This window comes from Haliotis rufescens, unplaced genomic scaffold (assembly GCF_023055435.1).
Source record: "Haliotis rufescens isolate VD_foot unplaced genomic scaffold, xgHalRufe1.0.p SCAF_10, whole genome shotgun sequence".
Classification (NCBI taxonomy): domain Eukaryota; kingdom Metazoa; phylum Mollusca; class Gastropoda; order Lepetellida; family Haliotidae; genus Haliotis; species Haliotis rufescens.
In genome coordinates this window covers 9,633,757-9,647,426 of record NW_025963780.1, presented here as the reverse complement: position 1 = coordinate 9,647,426, position 13,670 = coordinate 9,633,757, and the positions used below count along the sequence as shown (strand labels likewise).

Here is a 13,670-nt window from a genome sequence, read left to right as displayed (position 1 = left end):
GCAGTGTTGGGGAGTCTTCACATTCTCCGAAAAGTTCTGGGTGGGTTCTACTAGGTAGCGCTTCCTGGGAGAAGTCCCATTCGCTGTCTGGGCTGCGTGTAGAGGGGGCCCTGAGCTGATGATAAGCCTAACCAGCCAGACTGTGTCAGGATCACCCAAACCCTTCTTTGCTGCATTTTTTATTTTAATCTGTAAATAATAATAATAATAATAATAACAACAACAACAACAACAATAATAATAATAATAATTGCAAGAACAATAAATTCAAAGTACTATTTTACTGGATGGTTAGCACCTGAGCTAAGCGATCAGTTGGTATCGAAACTCGGTCAGTGACTCTGTCACAGGTGCCGCTCGTCTTGTTTTGGTAGAAAACTATAAGGCCACATGGGCCCAGTGATATGAGTATTTTACAAGTCATGCGGATCATCCTTCTTAGGTGACTGGGTTAATTTGATTTTCTCGTGTAAGATCGTATCATCTGGGGTAATTAGGAAAATATACAACGAGTGGATTGCCCGTCTTAACCTACATGACAGGAAGAAAAGAGCGACGAATTTGCATGGAAGTTCAAGCTATTATTAACTGGCTCCTGTAACAGGGCCGAGCTGTATCCCTGAACCGTCATGAAAGGGAAATGATTATGCAAGAAAAACGAATATAATTTCAAATTTCAGCGAGGGAGAAGACAATTTGTATGACGTGCCCTAAACGAGCGAACGATAAACACAAAAAATCACTGATCACTGATCAGGCTTAAGGTGAAGTATATCGAGATTATAGCACAGACAGACGTGGGAATGCTAATCTTGGAGTACACGTGCTGTTAATCTCTCTGTGATTCACGTACAATACACTTTAATCTCACTCGGTGGCATACACGGAGCCGCTACGAATCAGATGTAGATATATAGCCTCTGTCTATATCAACACCTCTACAACTGCGTATCGACAAGGCCATCTATTATTATAATCGGAACATCACTGAGGAATTGTTTACAGGCATGAAATGACTATTTGTGATTGTCTTTGACAACTATGCAACCAATATACGCCTACATGAGCCGTGAGTAGGTGGTCGTGATACATTTCGCATTGCAGCTCTGCAGCTCACAATACGATGTTCTATGAAAGAACCACTGATCTTTATCAGGCTTGATGAACTAGTTTGAGGGAGTGAGTGGGTGTGCTTGGTTAGAATGGTGGAGTGTAGCGGGTATTGCGCTCAGACCAAGGCTGCTCTAGGTGTCGGACCAACAGCCAGCTAGCCTGGGTACGATATTCCGGCCAGTGAGAAGCCTGTATCGCCTTTAAAGTTTTAGCTCTGAATCGATCAAGTTACAATGGAATAGAAGGATATTGATGGAATTGATAAATGAATAATAATAATTATATTACCGTATTTACTCATTGTACCTGTTTTTCCAAAGAACTAGATTAAAAGTGCAAATTAACATGGTGCCATGTTGACATCTGAAATGGGTACTCCAAGTCAAAGCCTTTAGAAACGAATGGATATGTAATTAGTTTTATTTCGTGCACTGTAGTGAATGTCAATTATATTCCTTGTGGTAGGAGAATACCTTGATCTGTTGTCACGTCCATACGCTTACTATAGAACGGAATCATTACACGCACTCATATATCATATGATATATAACTCATAGATTTAACAATAAGACACTGACGCACTGCATCAATCAACTGAAATCGCATCTTTTTGAACTGCAAGCATTCGTAATGTTTTGGCACAGACAAGGTCAAACATTTTTGGCAGAACATACACACATGTTGGTGAATGTAAACGATGCTTCTATAAACGCCGACTTCTGCCGAACCGAAGCATGAACTGCTTATAAACTGAATTTCTTAAAGATTATTTTAGATTGTGTATTTTGTGATAGAAACAAGACTTACATCGTATATATATGTTGATGTAGAGAAAAGGTTTCGGCTTTCAACAGTTGTTACTAGATGTTACATGAGTTCTCGGGAAGGTCGTACACATCTGCACAGTGCACGCCATTTAATCTAGAGTTACCAGACGTTTCACCAATGTCGAGAATTCGTCCTGATGCTTTCATTTGGCAGAAACAGATTTTGCGGTCTTTGAAAAGTTACCCATGGCACGATAACAGGAGGGTACTCTCTAGCATGCATTCTATTTTGGTTTGGAACAAAAGATTGGTTTTATGGTCAAATTTCATCCGAGAGACCTGCCAATAGCTGCCCCCTAACGTGAGGCTGCACTCCCGCAAGACGATAAATTTGATTAAAGTAGGGCCGACTAACATTTGTATGGGTTTACTTTATCTCTTAATTAGCGCCGCTTGCCATGATTATTCCTACAACTCCGGCACGGGCGCCCTTCTTGAAGTCTGCTCTCCATCATATCTGGGAAAACAAGATGGCCGCTCAACCAAAATGGCGTGTGGCATTTACAGCATTGTAAAGTTGATAGCGTCAGACATATTTAGATCCAGCTACGAGTCTACAATGGCCGCGTCTACTTGAACTGATAGTGATTAAACCACCCTGTGTACATGTGTTCTAAGGGGAGACGGAGATTATTACCAGATAGAATACCTACCGGTCGATTCCTTTCAGTCAAACAACTGCATTTAGAAATATTCACAAACTCAATGGTGAAATCATAAAACTTGCCGCATTTTGTCGGCGAGTGCAAGGTGTGTGTCCTGTATATATATAGCTTTAGAGGTGAGGTGAATCGGGGTTTAACGTCGTGTACAAGATTATATATATATTGTGTGTGTGTTTCCGTGTGTGTGTGTGTGTGTGTGTGTGTGTGTGTGTGTGTGTGTGTGTGTGTGTGTGTGTGTGTGTGTGTGTGTGTGTGTGTGTGTGTGTGTGTGGTGTACTAGCCCACTGAGATACCATGACACAGTATCCTGTGAACTCCGAGCCGTAAAGATCGGGTTAGAATAGGTCTTCAGCAACCCATGCTTGGCGTAAGAGGCGACAAACGGGATCGTGTTTGACGCGTGTCATCGTATCCCAATTGCTTGGGTCTATGCTCATGGTATCAGTCACTGGATTGTCTGGTCCAGACAATTATTTACACACCGCCGTCATAAAGCTGAAATATTGCTGATTGCGGCGTTAAACAACAGACAAAAAGTCCTTGTTTTATCCCGAGCGCCAAGCAGGGTAACAAGTACCAACTTTCAACATCTATGATGCGGCCGGGGATCGAGCCCCCGATCTTCCGCCTTCCTGGACGACTAATAGCTTCAGAATCCGCTGGTCGGCGGTTTTAATACAGATTCTCCCATGTTCAAGATTAATTAGGATGGACATTACATTAAGCCGTGATATAACTGAATTACATTAAAAGCAGTGTTTGACCCAACTCACACCGATCACAATCACCGCTTCAATGTTACTACTCAGCTGTGTAGATTAACATAAAGTCTATGAAATCTTTTATTACATAATAAATATCTCTCCTATAATTTTAAAACAAATAACGTTCCTGATGCCGACTTCACATTGTGGAATAGAGCTGGCTAGAGCTGGCTTGACTTGCTTTAATATAAGTCTAGATTAGTTTTGTTTTCATAAAATATAACCCACAGCCATGGTGCAGGACTACTCTTTGTGTTGGAGTGGCCAAGTAGTCAAGGTGTCGTCATTTGTCATACGTTCCGGGTTTATATTCCGTCATTGTTCCAATATATTTAACAAAAAAGTCTATAAAATTAGATATTATGTTGCTAATGTTTTTTCGATATTTTTATTTAATGAATATATTTATTGATAGTTTATGGGTGAAATTCCTGTGTCCCTATTGGATTTTGAAATATCCCATGTTCGACAAAAATAATGGAAAGAATAATGTGAATAACGTGAGGGAAATATGTCTGCACACGTTATACAAATGGCGTACATTGTCCTTCAGAAATAAAACTGATTCTTCAAACACACCGGTAATCCTCCGATGCTCTTGATTGTAAGAAGTGTATTGCTTATTCAAACCGGAGCAAAAAGACATTTGTAAGTACCCACATACTCCAGAGCGAATACATCTCTCTCGACGTAACCTGACTAGTGTCTGTGAAAGCACCATGTGGCATATTCATTGACTTGCTTGTCACGCACTGCCGATTGCCGCATCGTGTAGCCAATCACATCACGGACTTGTGCACGTATACATAGGATAAAATCATTTTCGATGATATGATATTTTATAAACTATTTATTTCATACAGAAATCCTTTTTTGTTTGGTAACATAATAGAGGTGAACGAGTTGCATCTCCGTTGTCGCCCCACGGTAGTACTGCAAGGGGTAGGGGAGGGTGGGGCTGGGGGTGGCGGTGGGAGATTGGGTTGGGGGGTGGCACCAGTGTCGCAATTCGCTGTGAGGAGGTGTGTTCCATTGGTACCAGGATCCGCTAGTCGATGGTTCGAATCCACCCTGAATATGATGCTGAGTTTGTCCGACACGCTTTGATACTGTTTCTCACTCACTCACTCACTCACTCACTCACTCACTCACTCACTTCTGTTTTGGCCCAAACTGAGAGGAATATTATAATGGAAAACGATATGGTCCATTGACTACAGCCACATCGATATTTTAGCTTTTCTTCATTTTTGTCATGGCAACGACAGTGTGTGCTTTGTCCATATCAGGTGACGCCAGGACTCGCCCACTTATTGTTTTGGGACAGAATTGGGGAAAGGTCACTAAAACTACCGTGAGGGCTCAGGGGATGATAGTTATACATAATGGGCAGGACCATGAAAACATAGCTAGGCCTTTACATTTTAACACAATTCGGGTCATAAACATTGTTTTGTACACTCACGGGGAAAAGAAAATCGGCAAATTTGAATGTTTTCTGATTTTGGTTGTATAGTATTCGCATTTACATATACATTTTAGATATTGTAAATAACTTACAAACATGTCACCTAGTTCATACCGATATACATCAATATACACTGGTCTCGCGTGTATCCAACTGCATTGATATATTTCTAAGTACAGATCTCTCAACCCTAGACATACAATACCTAAACATTAATTGAATATCATACATTTGTCTGTAATGGGTTCTTTCAACCCACCCTGGTGTATCATATGTATCACATATCTCATTAGCACACATGTTTTCGTGGATCTTGTGAAGACAGGTCTATCCCTTTGTCACGCCCCAGCGAACAAGTAAGTACATGTGTTCATGGCGGGATTAAAGAAACACATTTAACATGAACACCAAGTCATATGAGCAGCTTCAAGGAAGACACGTCTTGGGCTAGTAGTTTAACAGTACTATGTTTTCATCCCACCCTCCCTTGCTAGAAACAATTCAATACCCTGGGCTGATTAAATCAGATCCATAGTGCATTTCGTGAGTCGTGTTGTGACAGTCAATGTCATGGTCGACTTGCCACAGTGCCAGCTCTCTGGTAAATAAGGAATCAGTGGGGAGGTTCTCCACCCTAAATATACGACAAAGTGGCATTGTGCACGGCCACTCGAGGGCTTTAAACCCGTCAGCTGAGTCCTACTTGTAGCGGAGCTATTAACCAGCTACTAGTATATGTTGCAGAAGTTTATCACCGATGGCGATGAACATTATCTGTTCAATGATGACGCTTTTCATGCTGTGTGAAATCAATTTTATAACCGTGTGTAGATTCACGTTACACGTCCCTATTAGCATCAGCATCATGGTGCCTGCCGACATGACTGTGTGTGTGTCGCCTATAGCTGGGACTGTGGTTAGCTCCAAACTGTATTACATATTCAATTTTGCCTCTGCACTCACAAAGACAGATGACACAATATATCCATTCTCCCGTTGCATGATAATGATGATGATGATGATGATGATGATGATGACGATGACCAACACCACCCGCAGCAGGCAGTTATAATAACAATATCAGTACAATGCAATGTCTTAGTAACTGCGAGTATTTCTAGTATTACAATTGAAGAAAATGAAGAAAGACATGCCTGTTCCAATTTATATGTAAAGCCAACATTCACTGATGTTATTGTATATACATATCTGAGTGTAGTTTACATTTTACTAACGCGCATCTGAGAGTGCAATAGGAAGTTTGGTTTTGAAATCCTGACTAGTTTCAACTTACAAAAATAAAACGAGACTTTATACCCTGGACAAGTACATTTCTGAGTTGAAGCATAGACCGAGTGCAAGTCTAACTAATAAATCCCATGTATAGTCAGAGACCCTTCAAGGACACCGACAACATTAAGCAAACATTGGAACCGCTCCGACATACCGCCGATGAGTGCCACGTCGCCGCCAAGTGAAGACTTTTAAACCATGACCCCATAAACCCCTTGTTCGACACGGCACCGAGATTAAACCTACCCGCGAATCATCAGGAGTTGCTGATATTAAACCATGGCTGGCTGCAGGCAGCCGTCTCACGACCAATGTCAACCCGATCTGGAGGAATACAAATTGGATCAGTGTTTCCTGAGGCTAAATGAAGGAAGGTAAATTGTTCTGTAAAACACATTGTGTTTTCAGACTTGGTTACTCTGATAATATATATTCCTAAATACCTGTTGTGTGACTTCCTGGTTCAATCTGACTTGTTAGAATTACAAACTATATCGGATTTCCAAGCACTCGATTCACTCTTTTTCTTAATTTATTGCCTTTTGAAAATTCAAATGCTGCGTAATGGTTTATAAACTCTGGACACATGACTCCCCTGAAACACTGGCGTGTACATCCTATTATCCTTATGCCAGAATTGTAGGTATTAAGCGTTTCCATATGGAACGGGTAGACAAGATAGCCAAGAAACCGTTGCATACTTGTGTGACCTTGTCAAGAGTCAAACTGCAGTCAGATCTCATTATGTCGAACTTCGCAGTAGACGATATGTTATCTTAATTCCGACACAAACCTAATATATCTTTCTTTTGTCTTTTGTGCAACACGTAGTCGGGTGCGCCGATATATCGAGTAAGATAGGACCATAGGAACAGAACAGATAAAAATACATTAATCCTTACATATGGTAGACTTGGCTTGATCTATTCCTTTTCGTTAATAAATGTTTATATTTCATCATTTGTAACGTGTAAATATTTTGTCACAAAAACGTTATTTTCTTATTTGTATCTACAGTATAAACATTTCGTATATGCAGCGCTATTAATTAACAATTACAGTCCGATTTACACATGCTGTTGTCATTTGATTTTACACTCAGACTGTCTGCCAAACATCGGTAGTCTACATCTCTCAACACTCTGATGTTTCGAAACTTGATTCTCCTAAGCACTCATCAGTGTATTTAACCTGCAGGGTGTCTGTGCCCAGCGCACAAATCTACCACACCACTCCGAGTTGAATCCATTTGGACATCACAGCTCAACTTGTTTCACCAACAATAAACACTTCAGTGTCCAACCCTCCGAACAATTCAACAGGCCTATAACAAGACTATAACGCGTTGACATGTGTACACTCTGTTCTTAAATTTCATACTGGAAAACATGTCCCAAAACATATACGGCCCTTTTTGTCCGTTCCTGTGTAAAGGGAGGATAGGTGAATATAAAGCGACAAAACCCTTTCCATATCCAAGAAAAATCTCTGCTTAGAGCAGAGTCGACGGTACGATTCCGACTATATCATAAGCATGTGTTTGTTAAACACCATCAAATAGTGATGATACCAGGTGTTGGCGAAAAGGTGAATATATCCCACCGATGGCACCAACAAACACATGGAAAGGCAAGTCAATTGTTCACCTGGAAAAAAACCCACGGGAACATATGGTAAAATAGGGAATTGCATCGGACATAATTTTTGTCCCTAATGCATCAGATTTGGAAATCCTCTATATGTCTACCATATCTGTATCTCAACATGTGTGAAATGTAAACACCAAAGGCTGGAGCTGCTGGGATATTGCTCGACATGAAGGGAAAGTGGACTATGGGAAAATTGAAGTCATCAGTCTTGTCATTCAGTCTTGTGGAGAGTGTTTTGTCACTCTGAATCTTTATGCATGGGGTGATCCAAAATTAGACTGCAAAAATAATAGAATTCGGACGGATGTGTTTTACGTCTTATCAAACATTTTCGAAGGGTTTTAAAACATTTTATTACGTGGAAATATTATCCTTGAGAATATGCAGAAACAATTATGCAAAAGAAAAGATCGGGAAATTGTTGTTGCATGTTTATAGACAGCAATCATAGGTAATGGCTGTCCAATTGTTACTGTCATGCCGGTTGAATTATATTCTTGACTCGTAATAACGGTAATCTATAAACCTTTTTTCGCGGATAAGAGAGATATGTACTGCTGAACGGCTGTCTATATATCCAGATTATAATTACTCGAATGGTTGGGACCCACGTTGTGAGCCTCAATCAGATCGCGACTGGTAAACGACCGTGTGGATCTACATCGACGTAATCTCACACAGTCTCATAAAACCATTCAGCTTCACACATTTCATGGAATTTGTCTTTCTCGTGGAGATGAAGGTAAGCTAACACCTTAATTTTATGTCGACGATATCACCAATGACAAATTAGTTATTTTTTATATCATGCCTACCGTTCGTTTGTTGATTATTGAACAATTTAAATATTACATTTTAACAAGCAATGGTTTCAGATTTTCCGTTTTAATGTGATGATGGTTGTTACAAAGTTTAATGTACACATTTGCAGGTTGTTTGAAAATTTGATAAAGGTTTTGCTGCCTAACACTGAACTTCAGATCAAAAGAGAAACAAATGGAGGCATATAAAGTTACATAACAGTTAACACAATGGCATCTGATTCATATTGCAATAAAACTGAGTCGTTCATCCTGTTGTATGCTCTTAAGAGGTGTAGTTGTAAACCCCGACAGAACAAAGTTCATTCTGTTGCCAGAATATACATGTAGCTCGCCAGGACACAGTTTATCCTACTTCATGATCTTAGTTGATGTGGCTGTCTACCTCGCCTGAACATAGATTATCCTACTTCATGATCTTAGTTGATGTGGCTGTCTACCTCGCCAGAACATAGATTATCCTACTTCATGATCTTAGTTGATGTGGCTGTCTACCTCGCCTGAACATAGATTATCCTACTTCATGGATCTTAGTTGATGTGGCTGTCTACCTCGCCTGAACATAGTTGATCCTACTTCATGGATCTTAGTTGATGTGGCTGTCTACCTCGCCTGAACATAGATTATCCTACTTCATGATCTTAGTTGATGTGGCTGTCTACCTCGCCAGAACATAGATTATCCTACTTCATGATCTTAGTTGATGTGGCTGTCTACCTCGCCTGAACATAGATTATCCTACTTCATGGATCTTAGTTGATGTGGCTGTCTACCTCGCCTGAACATAGATTATCCTACTTCATGGATCTTAGTTGATGTGGCTGTCTACCTCGCCTGAACATAGATTATCCTACTTCATGATCTTAGTTGATGTGGCTGTCTACCTCGCCTGAACATAGTTTATCCTACTTCATGGATCTTAGTTGATGTGGCTGTCTACCTCGCCTGAACATAGATTATCCTACTTCATGATCTTAGTTGATGTGGCTGTCTACCTCGCCTGAACATAGATTATCCTACTTCATGATCTTAGTTGATGTGGCTGTCTACCTCGCCTGAACATAGTTGATCCTACTTCATGATCTTAGTTGATGTGGCTGTCTACCTCGCCAGAACATAGATTATCCTACTTCATGATCTTAGTTGATGTGGCTGTCTACCTCGCCTGAACATAGTTGATCCTACTTCATGATCTTAGTTGATGTGGCTGTCTATCTCGCCAGAACATAGTTGATCCTACTTCATGATCTTAGTTGATGTGGCTGTCTACCTCGCCAGAACATAGTTTATCCCACTTCATGATCTTAGTTGATGTGGCTGTCTACCTCGCCAGAACATAGTTGATACTACTTCATGATCTTAGTTGATGTGGCTGTCTACCTCGCCAGAACATAGTTTATCCTACTTCATGATCTTAGTTGATGTGGCAGTCTACCTCTGGACTATTCAGTTTAACATGTTTTCTGGCGCTTGTTTGGATTGCAGGCCGCAACGTCAAAATGTAATTGGTCCTGCTGTTCTACAATTTGATGATCTAATAAATTGAGATTCAGTATGGGGAGCGAATATATCGTGCTGAACACCTTTTCCACTATTGTTACTTTAACACCTTATTGCTAATTATCTTTCACACTGACTATTTAAAAAATATTGCTGGGGCGATTGATCGGAACATTGATAATCAGTGATGTATTATTGTCCGATTGCAATACTTTGATTGCAAGTCTAAAAATTACACTTGGACGTCTTAGAACCATATGTGGCGCTGTCCGGGGTACGAGTCATCAGAAGATTTACAATGAAACAAATTGTAGGTCATTAAAAGAAAGAAGATACAATTTAAAACTGGTAATGTTTTACAAAATGAATAACCATTTATCCCCGGGATATCTTTGTAGGCTTATTCCTAATATAGTTTCGGAAAACGACAAATTATGACTTAAGGGATAAAACTAATCTTCAAACAGTGACGTGTAAAACAAAAGCTTATGCAGATTCATTTATACCAGCTACAACACAACTTTGGAATATGATACCAGAAAACCTAACGGGGGCAGAGACCGTTACACAACTTAAGAATTTGCTTCACGTAAAGGGAGATAATGGTATACACTGGGATTTAAATTATGGAAGCAGATTCTGCCAAATCATTCACAGTCGCCTCAGGCTTGGCTGTAGCGATCTTAACGCAGATCAGTATAATAGATATATCTTTGATACAAAAACTTGTTCCTGTGGATATCATACCGAAGATGCTCTACACTTCTTTTTTGTGTGTACAAATTACTATGCTTTTCGAAATGAAATGTATTTTTTTCCAACATGGTTATTCTTTACAAACAGTGCTATGCGGAAATTCGGATTTGAGTAAGGAAGAGCAAATGCTAATATTAGATTCTGTTCAACACTTTATATTAAAAACTGGCAGATTTTCAGTTAAATGATAGTTTAAAATAAACTGCAAATAGATTTTTATATATACACATCATGCTTGGCATGTACAATTTATTTGTTACATCTAACCTTCATTTAATATGTATTATGTAATACTATTCATTGTAATATGTTCTATGTGTAATGGAGCGGTATTAACATAAGCGCTTCACATGTTAACCAATCCATTTTCACACTTTTGTGAAAATAAATATGTTTAAACCAAGTCGAAATACCAATATTTGATACCGATACCACGCGTGACTATCAATAGATTCAATAACTGTAAAACAATGTAACGTATATCACCATCCCTAATTAATAATTATAGCGTGGCAACACGTTATCCCCTATATTACCCTTGCTTGTAAGATATGTATCCAAATAATGCCATGTATTGAATGCGGTGACTATACAAAAAACACGTCGGTTTTGAATCTGTACCGGTCCTCACTGCCACGCTTACATGTAGATGGCCGTCTCTGTTCGCGGACACTTCAATCCTGCCTCTGTTTCTCCTTCATTCATATATTGACGTCACATCGCTGCATCTACCATAACTCAGATGTTCTGTCTATGTAGCTAATCTTAAGTATGTGATTTCACATTGCATGATTGCAACATGTGATTGTTCAACAGACTATGCAATTGCCGTGCCTCAACACAAAATGTTGGCAGAAGAAACCCTGAACTACATCAACAAATGTCCAATGCCTGGATCTCACGAAGAATGTGCGAGGTGAAGTTTAAATGCCTTCGACATTTAAGTCGACGTCTTCTTATTTAAAATCGAGAATCTTCATATTATAACCTTTACGCCAATGCAGTAGAGAAACGAGGTTGGTGTTTTTTTGTGATTACCGTGTGGCGTGAAGGTTTGTTGAGTCATCGGTAAAAGAACAAATAAATACTTATATCAGGTCAGAGATAATATATCTTAAGCCATATTATTCTTAAATAGTATTTACCATAAGGACCCAGGAAGATGTCAGATATTGAATATAAAAATATTTTTTCTTTCATACAAAACAGCTAAGTGTCTTCTTTTTTTCTTATTTGATTATGTTATATCATATATAAGTTTTCTCATGTTCATTTGCACTTTAAGACGTGCTCGAACTTGCCACAGCGAAAACTGTATCGAAGAGCAGAACTTTATTCACGCAAGGCAATGAACCTAGCATGTTGGGGTGTTTACAGAGGACTAATATTGTATGACACAATATACAATAGTTGTTTTATTTAAATGTATAAGGAATGTACCGACAGAAATATCTCAGTGTAGATATATTTTTACATTGAAATAACATGGTCATTTTTATAACTGATGGTAAATTAATGTAATAAGAAGATAAAAACCTTCTTCTCATGGTTTTCATCTGCAGTATTATTTGATGGACATAATATACATTTTCTTTCTGTTAGAGGAATATTCTGCCATCTAGCTGTTTCGACAGGTAGACGGTGACGGGAAAGTCTGAAATGAACTAGTATTCCATATAAGATAAATATTTAATTACATTAATATTAAAATATTTAATATTACAATTTAATGTCCGTGTTTTCTCTTTAATTGTCCTGTAGGATCTGCTTTTACTCGATGTCAATTATCACAGTTATTGAAAGTGAAGTATTGTTCAGGGTCATGTAGAACGCAAATCGCGTTGTTTTTGACATGCTTTGAAGCACACACTTCACCCAAATCAATTACGGGGGCAGTACTCTACAACGAGTGACGTACACGTGTGCACAGAGACCGTAAGGAAAAACATACATATGGAATTTCTCAACTGAAACAACAAGAACTTGCACTAGAAGACCGTGAAACATTTGACTGTGTATTGAATAAATTAAATGATTACGTACATAAATATATTTGTAAGAGGCATGAAATTATGCCAAGGTAGACACAATTGTATGGATAACAACTTCTTTAATACTGTAAAAGGCGACGTTTCGGTATAGATCCTTATACCGTTGTCAAGCAAGACTAAATGTGGGACATAGTACAGAATATATATAGTAGATCCCCTTTGTCACTGACAACTAACAGAGATCCCCTCTTGTCAGTGACAACTAACAGAGATCCACTTTGTCACTGACAACTAACAGAGATTCCATTTTGTCACTGACAACTAACAGAGATCCAGTTTGTCACTGACAACTAACAGAGATCCCCTTTGTCACTGACAACTAACAGAGATCCCATTTTGTCACTGACAACTAACAGAGCTCCCATTTTGTCACTGACAACTAACAGAGATCCACTGTGTCACTGACAACTTTGAAATCCACTTTGAAACGCGAGCACGTTCTTATAGTCTAGAAAACAACAGTCAGATTTAAACCTACCAGGTTATCTACCTGCGCATCATCAATACCGTCTCCGTGGTCTAGTGGTAGGGCGTCCGCCCAGAAGAGCGGAAGGTCCTGGGTTCGATCCCCGGCCGCGTCATACCAAAAGACGTTAAAAGATGGTACTTGTTTTTACCCCGTTTGGCGCTCGGCATTAATGGACTAAAACAAGGACTGGTCGGCTCGGGGTCAGTATACTGTGTCTGAGTGGGGTATTCATGTTAAACTGCGGCATGGTATCTCAGAGAGCTAGCACTATACATCGGCATCAGTCCGGACTAG

General features: G+C 39.4%; 1 protein-coding gene across 3 annotated transcripts in view; it reads left to right on the top strand.

Annotated features, from left to right (window-relative positions):
- LOC124116206 (parathyroid hormone/parathyroid hormone-related peptide receptor-like) overlaps positions 1-13,670 on the top strand; it is a 141,673-nt gene that overhangs the window by 60,896 nt on the left and 67,107 nt on the right. Inside the window, exon 1 of one of the 3 annotated variants that reach the window (XM_048386750.1) lies at positions 8,438-8,521. The exons of the other annotated variants lie outside the window; for them this stretch is intronic. The gene's annotated coding sequence lies outside the window, so the exon portion shown is untranslated. Of the gene's footprint in view, positions 1-8,437; positions 8,522-13,670 lie in introns of those variants that run through there. 3 annotated transcript variants of the gene reach the window in all.